Below are 10,506 nucleotides of genomic sequence, written 5' to 3' on the forward strand. Positions count from 1 at the left end.
TGAGCCAGCAGCACAGCAAGAGGATTTGGATACACTCACTACCTAGTAGCCATTGCCTTTGTCGGCATGTGTATCATTGCAGTCCCCTGCTGACCAGAAGATTCCTTCAGCATCTTATTTGAAACATCAAATCCTTAACATGATGGAAGTCATTGATTGAGGAAGCAGCCTGCCTTTCATCCATCATTGTGGATGAGAATCATTTCCGGATTTAAATTGTCCTTTAAAGATGCTTTTATTGGTTTTATGATTAGGTCAAAAGGATAGAGCTTTCAGAAATGCTTTCCACCTATGATGGACAGGAATTTTTCATGGCAAAGGGGTTAAACCACTGCAAATGAGTTGTCTACTAAAAAAACAAGTTGTCTGGAGAGCTCTCCGTCAATAGATATGACTACAGCATTGTCCTTGAAAAAGAAAGATTGTTAGAAACAATTTCATTTTCAGTACATTTTCTTCTTTGCAAAACCTCAAAGAACTCTGACCTTGGAGCTAATCTCCCTATGACAACTATAGAATCATAAAGGGGACAGGATGGGGACCATCTAACTTCATGATTTAATAGATGAGGGAAACTGAGATCTAGAATGGATAAGTGACCAGCCCAAGATCACACAGGTAGTAACAGAGCTGAGATTCAAGCCCAGGTCCTCTGAAACTGGTTCTAAAACCCTTTTCATTGCTCTTTATAGTATTTTTTTTTCGTTTCAACTTGAAGAAAGGAGGCTGAAATCAGTCCTATGATATAAATTTATACAAGCCATAAGAATAATTCAAAGACTAGAACCAAGATAATTGGGCCATTTTATTTTTTTTTTAGTTTTGTTTTTCATTAGCAGCTTCTGCCATTTATTAATTTATTAGCTGCTCCTGCCATTTATTGACACCATGTAGATTTAGTACAGATGCTGGGGCTTGCCGATGGTGCTCTTGATATACAATGCCCTCACATTCTTCCAGCTCTTCTTTAGCAAAGAAACCAGGAAATAGACAGCCAGATGGATGTTGTAGACAAACGCATCATCTCTCATCTTCACATGGCCAACAGCCACCACCAAACAAAGCACCTTCTGCATCTAGAACTTGATAGTAGATTTAGCCTCATCAACCTTTGCCACCATATTCTCATTGTGGGTGAGCAGAGATGGAAACTTGCCAGCTTTGTTCAGACTAGGTCCCAAGATTCAAAAGATTTGCTTGATCAAGGACTCAGAAGCCAAAAAGTCATCATACTTTTTTGCCAGTTTCTTGACAAATTTCTTGTTCTTGTTCAACTTCTTCAGGGCCTCGATATCCATGTGGGGGATTTCTACAGCCTTGGTCTCATCACAATGCTGCTGATCACCCATGATACACACAGAAAGTTTAGGTTGGGTTGTGGATTTGAGCCTGACGGTGCCAGAGAAATGTTTGTCCTTTTGGGGATCATAGTTCTTCAGACTGATCTGTAGCTCCACAGTTTCCAAAACTTTCTGCGTTTGCACTGGGTCCCATGCAGGACCTCTCACACAGCTTCATAGAGAGTAGAGCGAGAGACTTTGCTGCTCAAAGTTGCTCACTGTGTCACGAGCTGGGGGAAAGGGCCATTTTAAATATGATGTGAAAGGCAAGCACAAAGTCGTCATTGTTTATGGTCAAATAAATTAGTCAAATCATTCTGCACAATGACTTTGGAATTATGTGAGAAAAGCTACTAAATTGTATTTATCCATTGACCTGTTAATTTCCCTGCTGGGCACATTGTTTAAATGATGTCAAAAATAGGGAAAAAAAGCCCTACATAAGACCAAAATAGTCATAGAATCACTTTATATTAGCAAATCAAAAACAAAAAAAGGGGGAAACAAAATGGGTGCTTATCAGTTAGGAAATGGTGGGACAAATTGTAGGACATGAATGTTATAAAATAATGTGACATAAAAATCTATGAGGTGCAGCTACACAGTACAGTGGACAAGAGCCCCAGGTCTAGATTCAAGAAGACTCATCTTCTTGGGTTCAAATCTGATTTTAGAAATATACTAGCTATGTGACCCTGGACAAGTCACTTAATTCTGCCTCAGTTTCCTCATCTGTAAAATGAGCTGGAGAAGGAAATGGCCAACCATTCTGGTATCTTTGCCAAGAAAATCCCAATGAGGTCATGAAGAGTTGGAAATGACTAATTGACTTAATAACAACCAAGGTAAAGAAAAATCTGAATGAGTCATGAAGAGTTGGACATGGCCAAATACAAGAAGCTATGAATATTAAGAATTCAGAGGAACATGAGAAGACTTTTTGGACTCATGTAAATTGAAGTATTCAGAACCAGGAAAACAATCTATGCAGGGATTATAATAGCATAAATGGGCATAGGCTGAGTTCTAGATGCCTATAAGAGAACCAGTTCAACCCCAAAAGTGAGATAAGGAAATGTATCTCCCTCCTTTTTCTTGAAGAAGTAGGGGACTGTGGATGTAGCTGAACATTGTGGCTTCATTCATCAGTTTTGCTTAACTGTTTCTCCTTGAAAAAGAGAGGCAAAGGTGTTAATTAGTTAATCACTAAGCCTTTATTAAGCATCTCTTATGTGTAAGATGTGATACAAAGACAAAAATTTAACATTTCTTGCTTTCAAAGAGCACATATTCTATTCAGAGAGCTAACTGGTCTATCAGGAAATGACTGCCATCAAAACCATAAGCATCAACAAAATGCCATTTTAATGGGATGGGGGAAGATAGAATGAATACTGCTAGAGCCTTAGGCAGGTTGGATAACCAGGCTTTGACTCAAAGTTCCCACCATCTTTAATAATGTGCTTCCTCTCCGTGGAGGTTATCTGTCAGTCTGTGCCCACAGAGAGATTGTTCTTACTTCTTCACCCAACTCATGTGCCACCGAACCTGCCAACCCTAGGGTCCCATCTTTGTAGAGTTGCTTTCCTGGAATCCACCTTTCCTCACTGCTATGTTCCAATTCTTGCATCTAGAACAAATTCAGTTGAGAATGGGGCAGAGTAGGGTATGAGGTGTGAATGGGCCATACACAATTGGCTCTAGCATTTATCTCATTTGAGTTAAAAGTTAGATGCCATGTTAGTACTGACAGTTGTAAACCTTAAAATTTCTTAGACTTATGAATGTTGGAAATTTCCCCATTGGGAAATTTCATACTTGAAAAAATTTCCTACTGATAGTAAGAACTCTATTGGAATATGAAACTCCTTGGCATGGGAGGATCCTTCTCCTCCCTACTTAAGACTACTTTAGGACAGAAACCTTTTGCTAAACAATGGAAAGGGCTTTGACCTATGCTTAAGCATAGAACAGGAAGTTCTTTGAGTCATGATTGATTTTAGAATTGATACAATAGAGATACTTGGAATGACAGAACCAGGTCTTGGAAACTACAATCTCCACCCTACTCAGAGTAACAGGATTTAGGAAGGGCTGCAGCAAAAATCAAGATTTAATTATTTGAGAATATGACCTTCAATAGACATGTGCAAAGGGGACAGACCTCTGGGCAGTCCTGGGTTAAGCTAGAGCCACCATTGGCACAGGGGAGACATCGACAGTGATTGGTAGATGTGAGAACTGAGGGGAGGGAACTGAGATTCTTTGCTTAAAGATAGTGGGGTCTGAGGACTGAGAGGAGGTGGATGCTCTGAAGGAGGTCTGAGAGGAGAGAGGTCCTGGAGGGAGAGTCCTAGAGAGGTCTTGAAGGAGACTGTGGAAGGAGAACTCAGGAGGAGTCAGGAGGAGAATTCTCTGGAAACATTTCTTGAAAGGAGGCTCTCTTGAAGGTGGAGCCTGAGGTTGGCAGGAGAAGCCTTACCTAGAGAGATCTTGGGTGAGTGATAAAACCAACTGACTGATTTATCTCTTAGGACTGAGGTCTAGGCCTTATTGGCTTGAGGCCCTTCATTCTTATTCCCTTCTTACTTTCTCTCTTTTTCTATTGATTAATCAGTGTATTATAAATTAAATTTCTCTATAAAACCCAGTTGGCTTGGGCATATTCATAAATTAGGAATATATTCCCTGGCGACCATCGTATATTTATATAAAAACAAGACACAGTAGAAACATATTTCAGAGGTCATAATTGTTATATATTTCCCTTGCTCCCAAACATTTTAATTATCACATTTTATGGCTCCCACTCTCTTATCTACAACTATTTAAAGCTCAAAACTATTTTAAATCTAACACAGTCCTTATATTGTTCGATTGGTGAATTAAATAGTATGCTGCTTGGATTCCTATCATGATGCCTTCTGCTGGAGAATGGGGCCAGTTGCTCATTAGTTTGTAAATCCAGTTTTTGCTCCTCAAATGAATTTGTCCTGGCAATAAGGATTCCTAGTTATAGCTATGAACATAGCATTGATTTATGTATTTTATTCAGTGATCAGTCCTTTATCAGCATTCAATACATATTCCATTTTGACAGAACATAAAAAATATAAAATGTAAAGTTTCATTAATGGCTATAATTGCATACTACTTCTGTCACTTAAGAAAATCAGGACAGAGATGTCCTACTAGTGAATCTTTTTCCACTCAAAGGGTTCAACAGAAATTGTTGGTTAGGTAGCATAGTAGCCAATCTCTTCTCTAGTACAATATGAACATTTTAGACTTCTACTTTTGTTCTTGGGAAAGTCTCCCTTCATCTAATGGATCTCATAATTAAGGAAGTTTTCTTGATGTTTGGTCTAATTTTCTTTCTGATAATTTTCCCTAGTCTTCCTCATGATATCTCTTACACTATTCTACTCTGTCTATAAACCAGAAACCATTGGGGGGTTTTGCTGATGATTTGTTTCCTTTTTTAATTGACATTTTTAAAAATACCTAAGAACTTCTAAATCAACCCCATTTGTTAATAGAACACACTTTTTCAAAATTTAATTGAAAATTTTAAATTAATTAATTAATTAAGAATATTTTCCATGGTTACATGATTCATGTTCTTTCCCTCTCCCTCCCCCCCACCCCTGTAGCCAATGATCAATTATACTGAGTTTTACATGTGTCATTGATCAAGACCTATTTCCCTATTATTGATGATTGTAATAGGGTGATTGTTTAGAGTCTACATCCCCAATCATATCCCCATCGACCCACATGACCAAGCAGTTGTTTTTCTCCTGTTTCTACTCCCACAGTTCTTTCTCTGGATGTGGATAGCAAATAGAACACACTTATGATGAAATTGTATGAAAGTAAAATAAATCACTACATCCACATTGTCTAACTTAATTATATACCTAGAGTCCACTACCTCTCCCCTGAGAGATACAAACTGGTCAATGAAGTGATCATAGCTCTGATGCCTTTCTTATTTATCTAAAATAAATTTTGTTGGTATCTTTTTTATATTACTAAAACTTTCCCCAATTTCCCACTTTTCCCTTTTGGAGAGTAATCTCCTATAATCAAAAATATTTTTATAGGAAGAAAAAGAAACAAAGATCAGTGAAGCTGATCAATACCATTCTCATGCCTTCCAATGCCATTTATTTTACATTATTATGGTCATTATATAAGTTATTGTTGTCATGTTTCCACTTATATCACTCTGTAGAAGTATTCACCAAAACTTTATTCCTTATAAAAAGATAGGAACATGACATTTCAAAATAAAAGCCAGTGAATATGATGCTTTGCTATTAGCTGTTTAACTCAGTACAAAAATGGCACAGTCAGCTTAGCATCAAATCCATAAATGTCTCTATTAAAATTCTACTTCCACAAAGCAGCAACTATAAGAGGGACTACTAGAATACAACTAAGAACAATGGCAGGCACTTGGGATTCTAGTCACAAAGTCGCCTTTCCTCTTTTAGGAAATATTCTCTTGTTGGGGATAAGAACATGGAAGCCATAAAAATATAGCTCCATATGTGTGATATAAAAGAATGGAAAGGTTGGCTGACGCAATTTGTACAGCAAAGAAAACACAAGCCTCAGCAAGTATCCAAAGTGAAAGCAATTTGGAAGTGGTCTGGGGGAGAACAATTCCCTCTCCAACAGGTATAAACAAACCTAAACTGAAGCTTTTTACACAAATGATTATAAATAAAAGCAAAAATTTTGTCAAAGCAATGGCGTACCTGCAACATATTGGCCCCTTGGTGTCATTTGAAGAAAATTAATGTGGAGGGCCAAAGAGACAGAGTCGGCAATATGTAATGCTCCAGAGACCTGCTAGGGATTTTGCTCCTAGTGAGGCAGAAATAAATGCTCTTGGTAAACCTTAAGGGAGAAATAAGACATGTGCATAAGTAAGATTAATCAGCAAAGCTCCTGTCTACCTAATGAGTCATCTTTGACATCATAAAACTTGGAAAAAAAAACACAAGGTTGCTACATGTCAAATCAGTGCTACCTCAGACAAAGAAAAATGAGAGAAGTCTGAGAACATAACAACTGGGCAACTATAGTGAAGGACAGTTAATAGATATGAGCAAGGCATAAAAAAAGAACTCAAGCAATCAATGCCTTAGATGCTTTATTATTGTGTTGATGCCACCTAATACAGGAAGACCATCCAGATTCCCCCTGGTTGTTAGTACACTCTCATTCTTGAAATTATTTTTACTCTATATGGTTTCTAGATATTTAAATAACAAATGTGTTTTTCCCCCTAAGGATATTCCTTGAGGGCAGAGATTATATTCCCATCATTATCCCAATGCTTTGTATAGTTTTTGTTTGTTTGAATGTTATTTTGTCTGTGTGGAGGAATTTCTAGTGTGGAAACTCCCTTTACCAATGCTATCTAACAACAAATAATCTTAGAGAATTGTCATGGGGGCATGACCACATAGGCAGTGTGGGTCAAATACAGAATATGAATACAGAGCTTCTTAACTCTGAGGCCAACTCTCTGAATTTTTGTAGGTAATTGATAAATATTTGTTGACTTCAACTGATTCCAAATTATACTTTCTTAGAGGATGCACTTTTATTTATTTGTACAAAGGTAAACAAAGTTTGAGACTGAATTCACTCTCTCCAGCATTGACTTTTTCCTATTGCCCTCTTCTTCTCCTTATGGAGAAATTTCTGAATTATATCTATTTTTTAGACAAAATAAACTCAGCCCAGTCTGACTTGAGACTTAGTGTCAGCCTACAGAGATATATGCAAAATGAAGAGAAATAGCATATTAAGACTAGTAAAACTCAATTAGATAGATGAACAGATGAGTCTATTGTTTATCTTTATTATTTCCCTCATAGATCATATGGTCTAACTGCTACCTGAAACACAAATCCTCTCTAATGAATCCCTAAGAAGAGGTTTAGTCATTCCCTGATCTAAGCACAATCTGAATAAAGAAGTTGAATGAGAATTTGAGATACCAGGTAAATTCTTTACTGATAGATAATAGAAATTCATCCAAGACCTTAAAGCAAGCTTCCTATTTTCCTAATGCATGGCAAATTTTGGCCCAGACTTTATTTTTATTCTGTTTATTTTTTAAAAATGTATTTCTTATAAGCAACTGATTGTGGAGTAAGGGAAAGCTTTTTTTAATCTAATCTCATTGCTCTTTTTCATTTTATTGGATTGTTTAATCCATTCACATTTAAAATTATGAGAATTGGGATTGTATTTTCTGCCATTTGTCTCTAATATAGTTTTTTTTCCTCGAGATTAGAATTTTTATTTTTTTTCTTCTGAGAAAATAGTACATTGTCTCATCAGTTACTTTAGCTTTATGTACTTTCAGGTAACCCTATTCCTACTGACTCCCTTCCATCCTCAGCTTGCCCTACTGTTTGTTACCCTTTTCTCTAATTTTGGAATTTTTCTAAAATTATTTCCTTTTTCTTCCTTCTTTTTATTTAGTTATATAAATATTCCCCTTTTTTATTCTCTCATTTAAGAAACCAAGTAAAATGTCCCTTCTCCCTTCAACTTTTTTTATTAGTTTAAAATTTTTCATGCTTTTTGCTTTAAAAGTATTTATTTCCTTTTTCTTATCATTATTTTCTTCTCTTTTTTCTTATTTTCTTATTATCATTTTATTCTTTGATTTATGGGCCCCTATACTTTTTTAAGTCTATATTCCTAATGAAATTAAAGCTTCTATGATAGTCATTTTGAGTTCTTACTTCTAAATACTTTATTATTGTCTTGCCTAATCTTGCCTCTTGCCGCTTTTTTGTTGTGCTTCTTTCTTTTTTTGTTGTTGTTCTGTTATATTTGATGTGAAGATAGGATTGACTTTCCCCTTGTCTATTTTTAGCTAAACAAATCAATAACTCAAAGCACCCCTACTTAATACTTAGTAAGAGAATTCACAAGTCACTTGCTAGAGTGGGTGACAGTTCCAGAGGCCACTTCCCTGCCCCTGGGCAGTGCTAGGCAAACTGAAATACTGCAATTAGTTCCTGTAAAGTGGGGAAGGGACAGGAAGTGATATGGGAAAAGGACTATAAAAAGTCCTGAATTTCCTGTCCAAGGAACTTCTTCTTTGAACTTCTCCTCTGGAGTTCCTCTTTAGAGACTCTGTGTCAGTAAGCTGGACTGAAGGAGGATACTCTTTCCCTAGATCCTGGGTCAGCTTGCTGGATGAGTAGTTGGCCTTTCTGTCCTGGCTTTTGGAGAGATTGATTCTGGAGATTCCTGCCTTGGCTTTGGAGGAGGCTGCATTGGTAGAACCCTGGCTGAAGACACTGCTGGGACTTCTGGCTGAGGATTACCTAGGAAAATCCACATGGAGACAGAGTCTTGAGGAAGTCCTGCTGGGGCTGAGCCTAGAAGGGCTGGTATATTTATTAGAATCCATCTCTTTATCTACATTTTTTCACTTTCACTCTTTCCACCTCTTTGTAAATAAAGCAGCTAAAAGTCATTTTGATTTAATCTGTAATCTTTTTAAATTAGCAACCACAATATTACTTTAGAACTTTCATATTTAGCATAAAACCTAATTTAAAAAATTCTTATACTGACTTTTCATGACCCCAGGACCATAGCCCTTCATGAGGTAGTTCAGCACTACCCTCTGACCAACTCCAGGATCTTTTCCCTTTTCCCAAAGAAATCTTCTCTCTGAGTCCTTGCTCTCACACTACTCTTGATGTCATTGATCCCCAGAAGCTCCAATTCTCCTTTTCCTGAGGCAGAATGAATAATCTCTCTAAGGACCTTACAGCCTATAAAGTCCTCATATCTTCTTTCTCCCATTGGAGTGTTCTTTAATAGGAACCTTCCCTCCACTGAAACAAAATTTCTCTTTTCCCTTCTATTTCAGGCCTTACCTTTATCTTCTCATTTGTTCTCCTATAGACCCATTTCTTCATGAGAGACAATAGCTAGTTTCTTTCATTGGTGACCTTTAGTTTGATTAGGTTATATCACATATTCCATATTTTCTTTCTCTCTTTTCACACTTTTATGCTTCTTTCTATTCTGGAGTTTACAAATACCACCATAAACACACACACGCACACACACTCATTCATTCATTCATTCACCTGGAGGCAAGGTGTTGTAAGATTTAGTTTTATAGTGTCTCTGGCCTGTTCCTCCACTAATCACTTCAGTTTTAAGACTGCTTTCACCCTTGCCTGCCTGTGTCCTTTGAGAAAGGAATCTTAATGGTTTCTCCATCATAGCTGTTAACCCCATAAGTGTCTTTCTTTTTTTAGGGTTTTTCCCTAGAGGCAATTTATTTCATTATCTGTGTCTTCCATGGCTGTTGAATTCATTTACCTTTCTTGGATTTCTGTAGTCTGGAAAATTTGAGAGCAGATAATTTATTTGGGTCTAATTTTTCTTGTAGGAATGCTTCAAAAGTCCATTGGCAAACATTTATTAAACTTTTACTATATGCCAAAAGAAGAAAGGCAAAAGACAAGCCTTGTTCTTTTTATTTTTTTGGTAAAGATTTTTATTTTACCAATTACATGTAATAACAATTTTCTACTTAAGTTTTCTGAAGTTATATGATCCAAATTGTCTCCCTCCCTTCTCATCCCTCCCTTTTCCCTGAGATGGTAAACAATTTTATTTAGGTTATACGTTTATTATCAAGTAAAACCTATTTCTATATTGTTCTTTTTTGCAAGAGAATAATCATATAAAACCAAAACCCTAAAATAAAAACTCATATAAATCAAAGTGAAAATAGTATTCTTAGATTTACATTTTGACTTCCACAATTCTTTCTTTGCAGGTGGATAGCATTCTTTGCCATAAGTCCTTCAGAATTGTCCTAGATCATTTTATTGCTGAGAGTGACTAAGTCTTTCACAGTTGATCATCACACAATGTTGCTGCTGCTATGTACAGTGTTCTCCTGGTTCTGCTTGTTTTACTCTGCACCAGTTCATGGAGGCCTTTCCATTTCTTTCTGAAATCATCCTGTTAACGATTTCTTACACCACAGTAGTATTCCATCACCATCATATATGACAATTTTGCCCAATTGATGGACATCCCCATAATTTCCAATTCTTTGCCACCACAAAAAGGCAGACCCTGTTCTAAATGATCT

The 10,506-nt window shown here is 36.7% G+C and overlaps 1 pseudogene; it reads right to left on the reverse strand.

Annotated features, from left to right (window-relative positions):
• Positions 1 to 896: 896 nt before the first annotated feature.
• Positions 897 to 2,970, reverse strand: LOC100619152 (60S ribosomal protein L10a-like; annotated as a pseudogene).
• Positions 2,971 to 10,506: the final 7,536 nt, after the last annotated feature.

The sequence above is a fragment of the Monodelphis domestica genome, chromosome 1 (genome assembly GCF_027887165.1).
Source record: "Monodelphis domestica isolate mMonDom1 chromosome 1, mMonDom1.pri, whole genome shotgun sequence".
NCBI classification, from domain to species: Eukaryota; Metazoa; Chordata; class Mammalia; order Didelphimorphia; family Didelphidae; genus Monodelphis; species Monodelphis domestica.